This window comes from Salvelinus sp. IW2-2015, linkage group LG1 (genome assembly GCF_002910315.2).
Source record: "Salvelinus sp. IW2-2015 linkage group LG1, ASM291031v2, whole genome shotgun sequence".
Lineage (NCBI taxonomy): Eukaryota > Metazoa > Chordata > Actinopteri > Salmoniformes > Salmonidae > Salvelinus > Salvelinus sp. IW2-2015.
The window spans coordinates 20,684,787-20,703,524 of NC_036838.1; positions in this window are offsets into that span (position 1 = coordinate 20,684,787).

Consider the following 18,738-nt stretch of genomic DNA (forward strand, 5'->3'; position numbering starts at 1 on the left):
AGGTGCACCACCACTGCAGCAGGGATTTGGCCACTCCTCCATACAGACTTCTCCAGATCCTTCAGGTTTCGGGGCTGTCGCTGGGCAATACGGACTTTCAGCTCCTCCAAAGATATTCTATTGGGTTCAGGTCTGGAGAACTGGCTAGGCCACTCCAAGACCTTGAGATGCTTCTTACAGAGCCACTCCTTAGTTGCCCTGGCTGTGTGTTTCGGGTCGTTGTCTTGCTGGAAGACCCAGCCACGACCATCTTCAATGCTCTTACTGAGGGAAGGAGGTTGTTGGCCAAGATCTTGCGATACATGGCCCCATCCATCTCCCTCAATACGGTGCAGTCGTCCTGTCCCCTTTGCAGAAAAGCATCCGCAAAGAATGATGTTTCCACCTCCATGCTTCACGGTTGGGATGGTGTTCTTAGAGTTACTCATCCTTCTTCTTCCTCCAACACGCGCAGGAGGAGTTTAGACCAAAAAGCTCTATTTTTGTCTCATCAGACCACATGACCTTCTCCATTCCTCCTCTGGATCATCCAGATGGTCATTGGCAAACTTCAGACGGCGCTGGACATGCGCTGGCTGAGCAGGGCGGACCTTGCGTGCGCTGCAGGATTTTTAATCCATGACGGCGTAGTGGTGTTACTAATGGTTTTCTTTTGAGACTGTGGTCCCAGCTCTCTTCAGGTCATTGACCAGGTCCTCGTGTTTAGTTCGGCTGATCCCTCACCTTCTTCATGATCATTGATGCCCACGAGTGAGATCTTGCATGGAGCCCCAGACCGAGGGTGATTTGACCGTCAACTTCAACTTCTTCCATTTTCTAATAATTGCGCCAACAGGTGTTGCCTTCTCACCAAGCTGCTTGCCTATTGTCCTGTAGCCCACCAGCCTTGTGCAGGTCTACAATTGTTATCCCTGATGTCCTTACACAGCTCTCTGGTCCTGGCCATTGTGGAGAGGTTGGAGTCTGTTTGATTGAGTGTGTGGACAGGTGTTCTTTTAACAGGTAACGAGTTTCAAACAGGTGCAGTTAATACAGGTAATGAGTTGAGAACAGGAGGGCTTCTTAAAGAAAAACTAACAGGTCTGTGAGAGCCGGAATTCTTACTGGTTGGTAGGTGATCAAATACTTATGTCATGCATAAAATGCAAATAATTTCCTTAAAAATCATACAATGTGATTTCCTGGATTTTTGTTTTAGATTCCGTCTCTCACAGTTGAAGTGTACCTATGATAAAAATTACAGACCTCTACATGCTTTGTAAGTAGGAAAACCTGCAAAATCGGCAGTGTATCAAATACTTGTTTCTCCCACTGTACATCTTAGCCAAATACATTTTAACTCATTTTTCACAATTCCTGACATTTAATCTAAGTAAAAATTTCTGTCTAGTCAGTTAGGATCACCACTTTGTTTTAAGAATGTGAAATGTCAGAATAATAGTAGAGAGAATGATTATTTTACATTTTATTTCTTTCATCACACTCCCAGTGGGTCAGAAAGTTTACATACACTCAATTAGTATTTGGTAGCATTGCTGTTAAATTGTTTAACTTGGGTCAAACGTTTTTGGTAGCCTTCCACAAGCTTCCCATAATAAGTTGGGTGAATTTGGCCCGTTCCTCATGACAGAGCTGTGTTAAATGATTCAGGTTTGTAGGCTTCCTTGTTCGCACATGCTTTTTCAGTTCTGCCCACACATTTTCTATAGGATTGAGGTCAGGGCTTTGTGATGGCTAATACCTTGACTTGTTGTCCTTAAGCCATTTTGCCACAACTTGGAAGTATGCTTGGGGTCATTGTCCTTTTGGAAGACCCATTTGCGACCAGGCTTTAACTTCCTGACTGATGTCTTAAGATGTTGCTTCAATATATCACATCATTTTCATACCTCATGATGCCATCTATTTTGTGAAGTGCACCAGTCCCTCCTGCAGCAAAGCACCCACACTACATGATGCTGCCACCCCCATGCTTCATGGTTGGGATGGTGTTCTTCGGCTTGCAAGCCTCCCCCTTTTTCCTCCAAACATAACAATGGTCATTATGGCCAAACAGTTCTATTTTTGTTTCATCAGACCAGAGGACATTTCTCCAGAAAGTACAATCTATGTCCCCATGTGCAGTTGCAAACCGTAGTRTGGCTTTTTTATGGCGGTTTTGGAGTTCTTATGGCGGTTTTGGCGGTTTTTTATGTTGCAAAAATTACATTAACTCATTTTTGACCAAATGAGCAGTTACTGCCTTTTTGCTTGGTAGGGCAGTATGGTGATATCACAGGGGGATTGATACACGGACTGACCAAGTTCTCTGAGAGGACAGGGGACCCTGAACTTGTGTCCTCTGGTCACACTACTGTCACTACTGTCACACTGCCAGCCCATTTGGAATAGCCCAAACAAGAAACACAGAACGTGACCTCCGACRCGCCTGTCAAACAGGAAGTTCCTGTGGAAGGTCAAGGTTATGTGACCAGGTCAGAATGGCCACCATGACCCCTGGATGCTGTGGATTGGCTAAGCATTTGTGACCGGCTCAATTCGATCTTGTGCAGCAAAATTTGAAATTGTGTTTTTTAATTGGATAAAAGTAGAGACTCAGAGCTATAAAATAGTATATCCTACACTGCAGTTGAGGAACAATGGGAAAGTAATTTTGCTTTGAAAGTTGATAAACTTGTAACCTCACTTTTAAGAAAATGGCCCTTGAATGTTTGGTACAACTACTGGAGAGCTCTTCTTTGTCTACACCCACTCAGCATCATTCACAACCTCTTAAGCTTTAGCCCCACCCATCTCTTTAAGGATTCACATGTGAGGCCATGTACTAAACAACCAAAGATGTCAAGACTGATGGCTGGTTTATATTACGGGTGTGTTCGTAATCTCGAATGCTAGAGTGAGTCTGGGCGTTCGGAAATTCAGAGCGCTGTCAGATTGTCCATTCGTAGATTCAGAGCATCTCGCTCTCGGAGCGTTCAGAGCACAAACTGGACGCTCTGGCCGATGAGTAGGGTTGATCCGAGCATTCTGACCACACAATGGCAGTCAAGCACCCAAGCTAACTGGCTAACATTGGCTAGCTTGCTAGCTACTTCCAGACACAAATGTGAGAACAGCTCACTCTGACAATGTACTCGCCCTAGCAGAGCTGGTTAGGCTGTTTTTATGTTATCCAGAGCGTTGGTGACTGCAACTGTGCTGCTGGCAACAATGTAATTACACTTTTATTCCCCAACGTTTACTGACACCAGCCACATTCAACGGGTATTGAGCGCTCGTACATGTGTAAGTTATTCTCCACTCTGGCACACTCAGACGAGAATGCTCTGAAATCGGAGTAGATAGCCAGAGCAAATTTACCAGCTACGTCAATCGACAGTTGTCGCAGTGATATCATGAACATGCTTCTCCCCCTCTGTCGCGGATGCCATCGTTGCCCTTAGTTTGAAGATGTAATCCAGGTACAGGTGTTTAATACAACAGCCTTCTGTGTGTTCTCTTTTRGACTCCGTCTGCATATTAGCAATCAAACACCAGGATTTTCTCCATCTCCTTAGCTATCATACTCTAATTCCACTGATTTCAAGACTCGGTCCTCCAGAAAGTGGAGASCAACACTTACGCAGTTCTACTACGTGATATCTTTCAAAAAATCTGCGTTACAAACYATTAACTTCAGATACTGACCAGTTCATGTTATTGACAGAAGCGTGTTACATGGCAGACCAATCCAAACTGTCAGACCAAGCCAGTTGATGGACAGAGAAACTGCTCTAGTGTGAGTGCTTAGTGTTGATTATTTGGATTGTTGGACTAGGTGTAATGGAATGGTCTTAATTTAATAATGTGCACAAGACGGGGTGTTCTAGCGTAGAGTGATGCTGCTTTGTAATACAAGGGATGTTTTAGCCTTCTGCCTGGGTCTTTCTGGTGTGTGTGTGTGTGTGTGTGTGTGTGTGTGTGTGTGTGTGTGTGTGTGTGTGTGTGTGTGTGTGTGTNTGTGCGTGTGTGTGTGTGTGTGTGCCTCTGTGCGTGCGTGCGTCTGTGTGTGAGCGCGTGCGTACATGTGTGTGTGTGCATGTGTCTCGCATCTCTGTATGTCGGTTTGTATTAGGGTTTCTTATCTGCCCTGGATCTAGAGATAGCAGACCCAGCTGTAGCCTAGAACACACAGCTCTACTGCTCTGCTCTGTGCACATGGCACTCTGGGATAGCTGCCCATGTCCGTTGTTATTCCTGCTATATAAATACCCACTGTGCAACACACACACACACAATCAAGCTAAAAGTAAAGTAGTCCAAGACAACCTCATAACGTTTCTCCAAATTGCTAAATTGTTTACTGCAACACACATCAGGGTAGCCTCGTTTTCTAAAGGGAAGCTCTGTTGAAACAGGGTTAAAGAAATGTGACGCAAGTTCCATTCTGACCGTTATGACTTTACCCTTCTGAATCTGAGTGGGCTGGTTCGTTCTGGTGGAAGTGTCCTGATGATAGGGTGATCCATCCTGTTGCTCTCACCTCTCCTATCCATCTCTGATCTACAAGGGGAAGTCAACAAGGGCATATGGGAAGGAAGGGTGCATGTCTTCAGAGTGGAACCTAGCCCTGGCATCTGTATGTTGTCACCGATGAAAGGTAAACAAGCGTGAAATTGAATGGCTAAATCGGCACTGGGCTAGCAATCCATTTAAAGCTAAAAGTTAAGCTAGAGCCTCTGTTGTGGCTAAAATCCTGCAATATCTCTGAAATTCAGAATAGGAGCTATAGACAGTGTTAGTTAAATACCATTTCTTTATACCTATGCAAAACGTGCTTATGTATATGCCATACCATGAGGCAAATGACTATCCACCACCAATGTACTTATATTATACTACTTTCAAATTATCATTAGTTCCATAACTGTAAATGTCTCTACCTTCCGTTAACAGACCCAAATGAAATCTGAGGAATTCCATTTCGCACGGCCACGCTAACTACTGAAATTAGATCATAACTCAGTATCCGTGTTCGCCTCTTAACTTTTAAAATAACAACTTTTGAAGGGCACGGAACATTCTCCAGTCCGTCCCCGCCTTTGCTGGTGAATCTGTGTGTGTGTGTGTGTGTGTGTGTGTGTGTGTGTGTGTGTGTGTGTGTGTGTGTGTGGTGTGTGTGTGTGTGTGTGTGTGTGTTCATGGTCTTCAGAGATTGGCTGAAATGACGGGCCACCAAGACTGGTTAAATTTATAGATGTGAAAATAGGCCAGAGCCCAGAACTGACGGCATACAGCCTAATGTAATAGGAGCTACTGGTGCTTCACACATACACACACACACACATTTTATGAAATACACATTCAGGAACACATACACACAATCTTGTACAGCAAACTTTTGGGGGAACACAATTCAGTCCCATTTCAAATCAAATTTTTCTAACCCCTAACCCCTAAACCTAACCGTACTCTAACACGTACTCTTAACCTACCCTAACCCTAAACTTAACCCAAAACCAACCTTAACCTAAACACCTAACCCTAACCTTACCCTAACCTTAACTATTCTAACCCTAACACTAATTCTAACCTAACTACAACCCCCGAGCAATATCATTTGACCTTCACATTTTTGTTTGTTTGCTATGTGTCTGGGACTTTTCTGGTCTGTGTGTGTGTCTCGCTCACCATATCTCTCCATCTTTCTCATAATCTTCCTCCCTCTCTTCCTTCTCACACCCTTAATCTTCTCCATGCTCTTCTCCATTTCTTCCTCCCTCTCTTCCTCTCCTCTCCATCTCTCCGTCCATTTTCCCCTCTCTTCCTTTCTCGCTCATTGTATCTCTCCATCTCTCCTCCATTTCTCCTCCTCTCTTCCCTCTCCTCTCACCGTATCTCTCATCTCTTCCTCCATATCTTCCCTCCCTCTTTCCTTTTCATCGCTCAACCTTATCTCTCCCATCTCTTCGTCCCATTTTCCTCCCTCTCTTCTTCCTCTTCCCTCGTCCTTCTCTTCTCCCCATATTTTCCTCCCTCTCTTCCTTTCTCGCTCACTGCCTCCACTCTTCCTCATTTCTCGCCCCCTTCCCCTCCACCCACCCCCCCTCCCCCGCCCCCCGCTCTGCCCCAGCCCTCCTCCTGCCTCCCTCCACCCTCCTCTTCCTCTTCCCTCTCACCGTATCTCTCCATCTTTCCTCCCATTTTTTCCTCCCTCTCTTCCTTTTTTCGCTCACGATATCTTCCATCTTCTTCCTCCATTATTTTCTCCTCTCTCCTTTCCCGCTCACGCGTATCTCATTTCTTCCCTCCAACTTTCTCTTCCTCCTTCCGATATCTCTCCATTCTCTTTCTTCCTCCGCTCTCTTCCTGCTTCCCTCTCCATCTCTTCCTCCATATTTTCCTCCTCTCTTCCTTTTTTCCCGACATTCACGTATCTTTCATCTTCTCATCCCCAATTCTTCCCTCCCTCTCTTCCTTTCTGCTACCTGTATCGGTCCCCATCTCTTCCTCCATTTTTCCTCCCTCTCTCTCTTCCTCTCACTCGTATCCTCTCCATCTCTTCTCTCCATTCTTCTCCCTCTCTTCCTTTCCCGCTCACCGGTATTCCTCTCTTCCATCTTCTCCTTCCCTTCCTTCCTCTCCCGTCTCACCGTACTCTCATCCATGCTCTTCCTCCATTCTTCCTCCCCTCTCTTCCTCTTCTCCTTCCATCTCTTCCTCCATATTATTTCCTCCCTCTCTTCCTGCGGCCGCTACCGTATATCTCAATCATCCTCATTTCTTCTCCCTCTCTTCTTTCTCGTCACTGTATCTCTCATCTCCTTCCTCCTTCTTCCTCCCTCTCTTCCTCTTCTTCCCTCTCACCAGTATCTCTCCTCTTCTCCTCCATTTCTTCCTCCCTCTCTTCCTTTCCCTCTCACCGTATTCTCTCCATCTCTTCCTCCATATCTTCCACCCTTCTTCCTTTTCTTGCTTCACTGCATCTCTCCATCTCTTCCTCTCTATATCTCGCTCCCTTTCATTTCTCAACCCCTCTTCATTTAGATCACATTTTTCGTATTAGCATTTCCCTCAGATTGTTTTCATTCACCACAGCACCTCTTGTTACTCCTCTCTCCCTCCTTCTCTTCTCTCTCCCTCCCTTCCCTCCCTTCTCTCTCTCTCCCTCCTCCTCCCTCCCTTCTCTTTCCCCCCTTCCCTCTCCTCTTCCCTCCTCCCTCCGTCCTCACTTCTCCCTCTCCTCTCTCCTCCCTTCCACATCCCATCTCTATCTCCCTCTCAACCCTCTCTCTCCCTCCACCTTCTTCCTTCTCTCCTCCCCTTCCCTTCTCTCTCCCCTCCTTCCTCTTTCTCCCTCTCCTCTCCCCTTCTCGCTCTCTCTCTCTCCTCCCTCCTCCTCCCCCTCTCTCCCTCTCCTTCTCTCCTCTTCCCTCCTTCTTCTCCTCCCTCCCATTCTTTGACCTCCTACTTCCTTCTCTCTCTCCCTCCCTCCCTCCCTCCCTTCTCTCTCTCTCCCCTCTCCCCCTCTCTCTCCCCTCTTCCTTCTCTCCTCCCCCTCCCTTCTCTCTTCTCTCTCTCTCCCCTCCTCTCTCTATCCATCCTCATTCTCCTCTCTCTCCCGCCTCCCTCCCTCTCTCTCGCTCCTCCTCCCTCCCTTCTCTCTCGCTCCCTCCTCCCTCCCTTCTCTCTCTCTCCCTCCTCCCTCCCCTCTCTCCCTCCTCCTTTTCCTCTTGCTCCCTCTTCTCTCCCTCCCTCTCTGTCTCTCCCTCATCCCCCCCTCCCCCTCTCTCCCCTCTTTCTCTCCCTCTCCCTCCCCCTGCCTCTCTCTCCTCTCTCCCCTCCCTCTCCTCTCCCTCTCCCCCCTCCTTCCCTCTCTCCCCTGCCTCCCTCTCTCTCTCATTCTCCCTCACTCTCTCTTCTTCAACACACACCACACAACACCACACACACACACACACACACACACACACACACACACACACACACACAAACACCCCGCTCTCACACCCCTGTCCTCTAAGCCAGTGGAGCAGATGGGGCTCAGGGCTCCATGACTGAGATATGTTCTGACAAAGTACATATCTTCCACACAGCGCTTCTCAGATGTGGCTATACCTTCCTCGCTGTGAGGTAACCCACCCTCAGGCTCCCATGCAGTCTGGATCTGGCAACCTGGAGGTTCCAAGTTTGCTATTGGTTTTAGATGGCCAGCTTGGCTCAGGGTTTGAGTTTGGGATTTACCTGTTTGAGGACATACACTGGAGTGTACAAAACATTAAGAATACCTAATATTAAGAATACCTAATATTGAGTTGCACCCCCTTTTGCCCTCAGAACAGCCTCAATTCATTGGTGAATTTCCTCTGCAAGGTGTTGAAAGCGTTCCACAGGGATTCTGGCCCATGTTGACTCCAATGCTTCCCACAGTTGTGTCAAGTTGGCTGGATGTCCTTTGAATGGTGGACCATTCTTGATACACACAGGAAACTGTTGAGCGTGAAAAGTCCAACAGCGTTGCAGTTCTTGACACATTCAAACCGGTGCACCTGGCACATGCTACCAGGCCCCGTTCAAAGGCACTTACATTTTGTTTCTTGCCCATTCACCCTTTGAATGGCACACATACACAATCCATGTCTCAATTGTCTCCAGGCTTAAAAATACTTCTTTAACCTGTCTCGTCCCCCTCATCTACACTGATTGAATTGGATTTAACAAGTGACATCAATAAGGGATCATAGCTTTCACCTGGATTCACCTGGTCAGTCTGACATGGAAAGAGCAGGTGTTCCGAATGTTTTGTACGCTCCGTGTATGTTTGACCCTGTAAAACAACACATTTCACTGCACCTATCGGTGTATGTGACAATATAAATATATGGTGTGTGTGTTTCCTTGTAGCTAAGCGGACACAATGTTGGAAGACTAGACTACACAACTGAATTACGGATTATTCAGGTGTACACAGAATTTGCAGATGTCTCAATGTGTCAAAGGTTATTTGTACAGCGCTTGTACATTTAGCGTTCTGAGTGGGGACCTTATTGGTATGAAAGCATGTGGCTGCCAATATTCATGTTCAAATGCTAATTGGGTAATGACAAATTAATAACACAGGTTTTTGACAGATGAATGCTACCATCATTTGAGATGTGGGTATTCTGTCTCCTGTGGGTAGTTATTGCTCCTGATAGGTCAATTTGTGGGAGCCACCTGAGACTAAATGAGACACCAATGCCAACCGGATCCRTGAACAAAATGAATATTTCCCCACAAGGCTTATTAGATCCAACAGCTTTCATCTGAGAGACCTTTCGAGGCTTTTAACCTTGGAGTTTATCACCTCTTAAAACAAAGCAGTAAAACAACAATGTCCAGATGGGCATTGTGAACAAAGCAGTCCCACTACAGAGCAGATAAAACAATAATGACGCATTTTACGCCGGTGTTATTGTATTAAAAAACGACGTTGCCAGGCAACCGTTGTAAACGAGAATTTGTTCTTAATTGACTCGTCTGGATAACGGTTCAATAAAAAATCAAATGAATTGTATTGTATTCCCCATATTAAAACTGTGGATTATGATTGGCCACCGGGAAGAAGTTGCCGTACAGTACAGATCTAGGATCAGCTTACCTGCGCCAAATCCTAACCTTATCCAATAGGAAGAAAAAACACACAAATGCAAAACCTGACCTCTCTAGTGGCAAATTCATCTTACTTTTGAATGCATGGAGTCAGTGTTTTTTGTATTGGATAATGGCACCCCCTAACGGTTAGAAGGGCACATTATTTATATGGTTGTGGATTGAAATGTGGTCAGGTCAGGGATTGGACACCATGCCAAACTCGCCCTTTCCATTGGACTATGAGCAGATGGCAGCTCCCCTGTGCACGAGGCAGGGAGAATCTCTTCCAATAAGCCGGTAGCAGGGCATGTCTTTGAAGCAGCTACCGGTAACTGCATAGTGATGTTTCCTGCTCTACCCCCTTTTATCTCGTCTGTCCTCCTCTTGAATCGCCTCTTCTTTCTCTCTCTTGTTAAAGAGATGTTATGGCTATAATGGTAGTGGGGCGATATCTATACCATGATGCTGTGAACCAGGGTACTATACGTTTTCAGAAATAGAGTGGTCTAATCGGGTGTTATTTCCAACCACAAGTTTCTTCCTAATGAAAAGTACCTTGACATTTCACATTGACCGACGCTGCTTCATGAATCATTACAGTGCGAAGCAGCTCGACCCAACTCAATACTTCCACTAAAATAGAGAAATAGCTGAATGAATTGTCTCCTACATCCGCCTCTGCTTTAATCTTTTCAACCACACGGACTCATTCAATAATATCATGTGATTTATTACAGTAACAGGAAAATACAAAAAAAGAAAAGGAGAGCGCTGAGAAAGTGTTGTCTCAGCCCCGAGCCATTCTCAAAAGAGGGAAGAGTACATCCTCATCCTCACACAGCGTGCGTTAATCAATCAATCACAATTTATTTGTGTCGTGCTTTTAAACAAATAAATGTTTCACCTGGATTCGTTCAGCCCAGCCTCTTCTGTCTTTCTGGGTTGTTCAGATATATCATCATCACCATCTAGGCCAATGCAAGGCAGAGCAATAAGCARGCCAAGTCCCTTAAAAATACCTAACCCAAGTCTATTCCAAAAAGAGGGCTTCTCGGAGTAGACTAACTAGGCCAATGACGCAGTATGTGAAGTTATATTGGAAGTGACCTAAATATAATTAAAAGGAGTCTTTCTCATCCCGTACTGCATATTGACTCCATTAAATCTTCAGAAATGTGTGTGTGTCTTCACTGGCAGTCTGCATATTGACACTATTTGGGCCTAATCAGTGGTGTAGAGGTTCCTGGAGAAGTGGGTATATTCTAATTTAGCAACAACAAAAAAATCCCAAATGGGACTCTGTGTGAAAAATGATATGACAAACAGTGACATACACTCTGAACTAACTAAAATGATTCATCTCATATTGGTTTTTCACAGTCAGGCCAATCCAAGCTTTACTGTGGCAGTATGCTAATAGTAGGCCCTACTATTTAAATGAGGCTGTCAACTGAGTCAGAAATTCCAAGGTTTCAGATTTGATTTATTTCTTTCAAGTGTTTGCTCTCAAAGTCACACTTTTTTAATAGAAAAACACACACATTGGATGTTARAAGTRCACAACAATGCTTAAACSACATCAAGAGACTGCTTTTGAGGTTTGTAGAAACATTGAATATATTTCAACTTTTTGAGTGTAGTTACCCTTTAARTAAACCGTGCAGGSACCTAGTACTGTTGTTTGGTTAGTGGTGTTTCTGGAGCGCACATGAGATGCTGTTGGCAAAACAAATGGCCACTGGATTGATGTAATAATCATGATATCATTCTGCCAGGTAGGCATAGACTGCTTTGTAGCTAGTTKACATTTAATTGAGAAGGTGTTTGGGAAAGKCTTTCCATTGACCAGAAGACGGTTAGCCCTATCATTATCATCACTATATTGTTTCTGTTCCTTAATTGTTTGAAACCTGGGCGTTTTACTTAATATTATAAGGTCTTACATTACTTCAAAGTAGCCTATATCCAAAATCCCACCATAGAAACATTGAAGAAATTATTTTTTATTTATAATAAAAAAAATGTACCTTTATTTTATCGGGGAGTCATACTGAGACCATGCTCATTTTTACAGATGAATTACATAAATTACAGTAAATATACACATCAAAATATGAATCCAAAATGAAAGCAGAAAGACAAACTCGGTCATAAAAAAAACACGTTCATCAGTAATGAGGTCCTCAATCAGCTTTCTGAATTGCCCTCGAGGCACTGAAACATCAAATTGAAGAACATTTTGAAGGTTGTTCCAGAAAAAGGGTGCAATAAAACTCAAAGCTGATTTACCTAACTCAGTAGAGACCAAAGGACACAGTTGGCCATCTCTGTGACCGGGTGTGGCAACTCGTATGTCTAAAGTTTAGTAATGATGTTCGGTACAGTGTGACTTTTATGTAAAAGGGCTTTATAAATGAAAACATAGCAATGCATCAGGCTACGTGACATCAAAGAGGGCCAACCGACTTTCTGGTAGAGAATACAGTGATGAGTACTAACATTGTTGCCTTGTAATAAAGCGCAGTGCTCCATGATAAACTGCATCTACTGGCTTTAATGAAGTGGCAGCTGCTTTCATATAGATGTTGTCGCCATAGTGTAGGACCAATAGGAACGTCGACTGAATAATCTGCTTTCTAATATTTAGCGAGAGGCAGGACCTATTTCTATAGAAGAAGAACATTTTTACTCGCAGCTTCTTAACTAACTCATCAATATGCTTTTTAATAGACAGATTTTCATCTATCCAGATGCCCAGATATGTGTAAGCATGGACACGATCAATAAGGACACCCTTCAAAGTACATACAGTGCCTTCGTATTCAGACCCCTTGACTTTTTTACGTTACAGCTTTATTCTAAAATTGCTAAAAATACATTTRAAAAATCGCTCATCTACCTACACACAATACCCCATAATGACAAAGCAAAAAACTGGTTTTTAGAAATGTTTGCTAATTTATATATTTTTTAAACTGAAATATCACATTTACATAAGTATTCAGACCCTTTACTCAGTACTTTGTTGAAGCAGTGATGGCAGCGATTACAGCATAGAGTCTTCTTGGGTACAGTGCCTTGCAAAAGTATTCACCCCCCTTGGCGYATTTTCCTATTTTGTTGCATTACAACCTGTATTTAAATTGATTTTTAATTGGATTTCATGTAATGTACATAAACAAAATAGTCCAAATTGGTGAAGTGAAAAAATATATAATAATAATAAACTATGTGAATATGTATTCACCCCCTTTGCTATGAAGCCCCTAAATAAGATCTGGTGCAACCAATTACCTTCAGAAGTCACATAATTAGTTAATAATGTCCACCTGTGTGCAATCTAAGTGTCACATGATCTGTCACATGATCTCAGTATATATACACCTGTTCTGAAAGGCCKCAGAGTCTGAAACATCACTAATCAAGGGGCATCACCAAGCAAGCAACACTATGAAGACCAGGGAGCTCTCCAAACAGGTCAGGGACAAAGTTGTTGAGAAGTACAGACCAGGTTTGGGTTATAAGAAAATATCTGAAACTTTGAACATCCCACGGAGCACCATTAAATCCATTATTTAAAAAATTTAAGAATATGGCACCACAACAAACCTGCCAAGAGAGGGCCGCCCACCAAAACTCACGGACCAGGCAAGGAGGGTATTAATCAGAGAGGCAACAAAGAGACCAAAGATAACCCTGAAGGAGCTGCAAAGCTTCACAGAGGAGATTGGAGTGTTTGTCTATAGGACCACTTTAAGCCGTACACTCCACAGAGCTGGGCTTTATAGAAGAGTGGCCAGAAAAAAGCCATTGCTTAAAGAAAAATATAAGCAAACACATTTGGTGTTCCCTAAACATATGGAAGAAGGTACTCTGGTCAGATGAGACTAAAATTGAGCTTTTTGGCCAGGAAAACGCTATGTCTGGCTCAAACCCAACACCTCTCATCACTCCGAGAACAACATCTCCACAGTGAAGCATGGTGGTGGCATGTTTTTCATCAGCAGGGACTGGGAAACTGGTCAGAATTGAAGGAATGATGGATGGTGCTAAATACAGGGAAATTCTTGAGGGAAACCTGTTTCAGTCTTCCAGAGATTTGAGACTGGAACGGAGGTTCACCTTGACCCTAAGCATAATGACCCTAAGCATACTGCTACAGAAATATTAAAGTGGTTTAAGGGGAAACATTTAAATGTTTTGGAATGGCCTATTCAAAGCCCAGACCTCAATCCAATAGAGAATCTGTGGTATGACTTAAAGATTGCTGTGCACCAGCGGAACCCATCCAACTTGAAGGAGCTGGAGCAGTTTTGCCTTGAAGAATGGGCAAAAATCCCAGTGGCTAGATGTGCCAAGCTTATAGAGATATACCTCAAGAGACTTGCAGTTGTAATTGCTGCAAAAGGTGGCTCTACAAAGTATTGACTTTGGGGGGGTTAATAGTTATGCACGCTCAAGTTCCGGTTTTTTTCAAAATAAAAAATATTTAGCATCTTCAAAGTGGTAGGCATGTTGTGTAAATCAAATGATACAATCCCCCCCCCCCAAAAAAAAATGGGAAGAATGCCAAGGGGGGTTAATACTTTCGCAAGCCACTGTATAACGCTACAAGCTTGGCACACCTGTTTTAGGGGAGTTTCTCCCATTCTTCACTGTAGATCCTCTCAAGCTCTGTCAGGTTGGATGGGGAGTGTTCCTGCACAGCTATTTACAGGTCTCTCCAGAGATGTTCGATCGGGTTCAAGTCCTGGCTCTGGCTGGACCACTCAAGGGCATTCAGAGACTTGTCCCGAAGCCACTCCTGTGTAGTCTTGGCTGTGTCCTTAGGGTTGTTGTCCTGTTGTAAGGTGAACCTTCGACCCAGTCTAATGTCCTGAGCGCTCTGGAGCAGGTTTTCATCAAGGATCTCTCTGTACTTCGCTCATCTTTCCCTCAATCCTGACTAGTCTCCCAGTCCCTGCCGCTGAAAAATATCACCACAGGATGAAGCTGCCACCACCATGCTTCACCGTAGGGATGGTTCCACGCTTGGCAGTCATACACTTGGCATTATAAGGGCACAAGGCGAGACCCAAATGCAGACACAGGAGGCAGATGGTTGAGCTCCAATATTTATTATAACAGAAATGGTAGGCAAAAGGCAGGTCGGGGACGGGAGAGAGTTCATAAACCAGGTCAGAGTCCAAACAGTACAAAGCGATAGGCAGGCTCGAGGTCAGAACAGGCAGAGTGGTCAGGCAGGCGGATACAGCGTCAGGACAGGCAAGGGTCAAAACCAGGAGGGCTAGGTAAAAACAGAGACTGGAAAAATAGCTAGGAAAAACGTTGGTTGACTTGGTAAAACAAGACGAACTGGCAAAGAGAGATAGGAAACACAGGGATAAATACACCGGGGACTAATGGGGAAAACAGGTGACACCTGGAGGTGGGTGGAGACAATCACAGAGACAGGTGAAAGAGATCAGGGCGTGACAGGCATTCCGTTTCATCAGACCAGAGCATATTGTTCCTCATGGTCTGAGAGTCTTTAGATGCCTTTTGGCAAACTCCAAGTGGGCTGACATGCCTTTTTACTGAGGAGTGGCTTCCGTCTGGCCACTCTACCATAAAGGCCTGATTGGTGGAGTGCTGCAGAGATGGTTGTCCTTCTCGAAGGTTCTCCCATCTCCACATAGGAACTAGACCTCTGTCAGAGTGACCATCTGGTTCTTGGACACCTCCCTGACCGAGGTCCTTCACCCACAATTGCTCAGTTTGGCRGGGCGGCCAGCTCTAGGAAGAGTCTTGATGGTTCCAAACTTCTTCCATTTAAGAAAGATGGAGGCCACTGTGTTCTTGGGGACCTWCAATGCTGCAGACATTTTTTGGTACSCTTCCCCAGATCTGTGCCTCAACACAATCCTGTCTCAGCCACTACGGACATTGCCTTCGAACTTCATGGCTTGGTTGTTGCTCTGACATGCACTGTCAACTGCAGGACCTTATATAGACAGGTGTGTGCCGTTCCAAATAATGTCCAATCAATTGAATTTACATCATAGCGAAGGGTCTGAATACTTATGTAAATAAGGCATTTCTGTTTTTTTTTATTTACTTTGTCATTATGGGGTATTTTGTGTAGATTGCTGAGGATTTTTTTAAATCCATTTTAGAATAAGGTTGTAACGTAACAAAATGTGGAAAAAGTCAAGGGGTCTGAATACTTTCCTAAAGGGCACTGTATTCTATCATCAGAGTTAGTTTTATGTGGTCTAGAGAACAACATATATTTAGTTTTACCTGCATTTAATACTCATTTCAGGTCAATAAAGTTTCTCTGTTACACAATGAAGGCAGACTGTAGTTGAGATGGGAGCCTGGTTGACCGTGGGTGCAATAGCATACACAACAGTATCATTGACATACAAGTGCAGGTTCCAATTTTTTACAGATGAGTTGATATTGTATTGTACAGTGGGGCAAAAAAGTATTTAGTCAGCCACAAATTGTGCAAGTTCTCCCACTTAAAAAGATGAGAGAGGCCTGTAATTTTCATCATAGGTACACTACAACTATGACAGACAAAATGAGAAAAAAAAATCCAGAAAATCACATTGTAGGATTTTTTATGAATTTATTTGCAAATTATGGTGGAAAATAAGTATTTGGTCAATAACAAAAGTTTAATCTCAAACTTTGTTATATACCCTTTGTTGGCAATGACAGAGGTCAAACGTTTTCTGTAAGTCTTCACAAGGTTTTCACACACTGTTGCTGGTATTTTGGCCCATTCCTCCATGCAGATTCCTCTAAAGCAGTGATGTTTGGGGCTGTTGCCGGCACAACACGGACTTTCAACTCCCTCCAAAAGTTTCTATGGGTTGAGATCTGGAGACTGGCTAGGCCACTCCAGGACCTTGAAATGCTTCTTACGAAGCCACTCCTTCGTTGCCCGTGCGGTGTGTTTGGGATCATTGTCATGCTGAAAGACCCAGCCACGTTTCATCTTCAATGCCCTTGCTGATGGAAGGAGGTTTTCACTCAAAATCTCACGATACATGGCCCCATTCATTATTTCTTTACAAGGATCAGTCGTCCTGGTCCCTTTGCAGAAAACAGCCCCAAAGCATGATGTTTCACCCCCATGCTTCACAGTAGGTATGGTGTTCTTTGGATGCAACTCAGCATTCTTTGTCCCTCCAAACACGACGATTTTGAGTTTTTACCAAAAAGTTATATTTGGTTTCATCTGACCATATGACATTCTCCAATCTTCTCTGGATCATCTAAATGCTCTCTACCAAACTTCAGACGGGCCTGGACATGTACTGGCTTAAGGCGGGGGACACATCTGGCACTGCAGGATTTGAGTCCCTGGCGGCGTAGTGTGTTACTGATGGTAGCTTTGTACTTGGGTCCCAGCTCTCTGCAGGTCATCACTAGGTCCCCCTTGTGGTTCTGGGATTTTTTGCTCACCGTTCTTGTGATCATTTTGACCCACGGGGTGAGATCTTGCGTGGAGGCCCAGATCGAGGGAGATTATCAGTGTCTTGTATGTCTTCCATTTCCTAATATTGCTCCCACAGTTGATTTCTTCAAACCAAGCTCTTACCTATTGCAGATTCAGTCTTCCCAGCCTGTGGCAGGTCTACAATTTTGTTTCTGGTGTCCTTTGACAGCTCTTTGGTCTTGGCCATAGTGGGAGTTTGGGAGTGTGACTGTTTTGAGGTTGTGGACAGGTGTCTTTTATACTGATTAAACAAGTTCAAACAGGTGCCATAATACAGGTAAACGAGTGGAGGACAGAGGAGCCTCTTAAAGAAGAAGTTACAGGTCTGTGAGAGCCAGAAATCTTGCTTGTTTGTAGGTGACCAAATACTTATTTTCCGCCATAATTTGCAAATAAATTCATAAKAAATCCTACAATGTGATTTTCTGGATTTTTTTTCTCATTTTGTCTGTCATAGTTGAAGTGTACCTATGATGAAAATTACAGGCCTCTCTCATCTTTTTAAGTGGGAGAACTTGCACAATTTGTGGATGACTAAATACTTTTTTGCCCCACTGTATATGCGGTCTCCTGTTCTATTGGTTTTCAAATCAACTTTCTTTTGTTGTCTAAGCCAAAGCCATTATCCTAGTCATGTTAGCAACCCATGATAGAATAGTTGCATCTTTAGATCTCCCCTCTTTCTAAATTTCTATCAGATATTTATATCTCTGTCCAGGAAACCGCTCGCATGTACAGTGCAAATTCTAGAAAAGTGTTTTTCTGCTAATTGCATTTTGGAACATTTGTACTTACCGCCATGTGCTCATTGTTGCGCTTAAAATGTGAAAAATAATAGCTTATCAACATTTTAAGCTAAACATTCTGATCTGTTCTATCCGCCTTATTAATTGATATAGTGTATACCTCCCCTACACTACCTCCCCATAACTGCCATGCAGAAGAAATATCAGCCCGTGCAGAGAAGCACGAGATTGAACTTCACTCAACTTTCTTGAGTTTTCCTCCTTAGTTAGCACTATCAACATTTCCCTTTACTGGGTGAATTGTGATCGAATCAATGCAATATTAGCCACTTTCAAGGCAACATATCGAAACAAAACAAACTATGCAAGACTTAGTATGCAAAACTAACTATGCAAGAGATTTTGTTGTAGGCAGAACACATTGGAGTAGGATTATATTACATTGACAGGCACAACTTAGCCCGTACTCTACACAGATCGGTGCTGCATAACCAATCAGAGCTGCAGTAGGCCTATATGCAAATAGACCATTGCCATATGGATCTGTGCAATTGGACTGGACTGTGTTTACAGCATGAGCAGTTGTGAGTAGATGCGCTTGTTTTGTGATCAAAGCGAGAGTTACTTGTAGCCAAGTGTGCACATTTGTTTATATCCTTTACCAGTTAGTGAGTTATTAGCCCAGTTATGGATAATTTGTAGTCAGCAATGGGGGAGTGATTGGTTCCTACAAGASCACAAAACGTGTACATTTCTAGACATCTTTGAAAAGCAAGTCAGGTAAATAACTTTTTTAGTCTTAAAGGGGCAGTGTTGTATTTTGAGACAGGCTTGAATAAGCTAGGCAGCCAATAGGCAGAGGGTAGCATAATTTGTCTGATTCTCTGT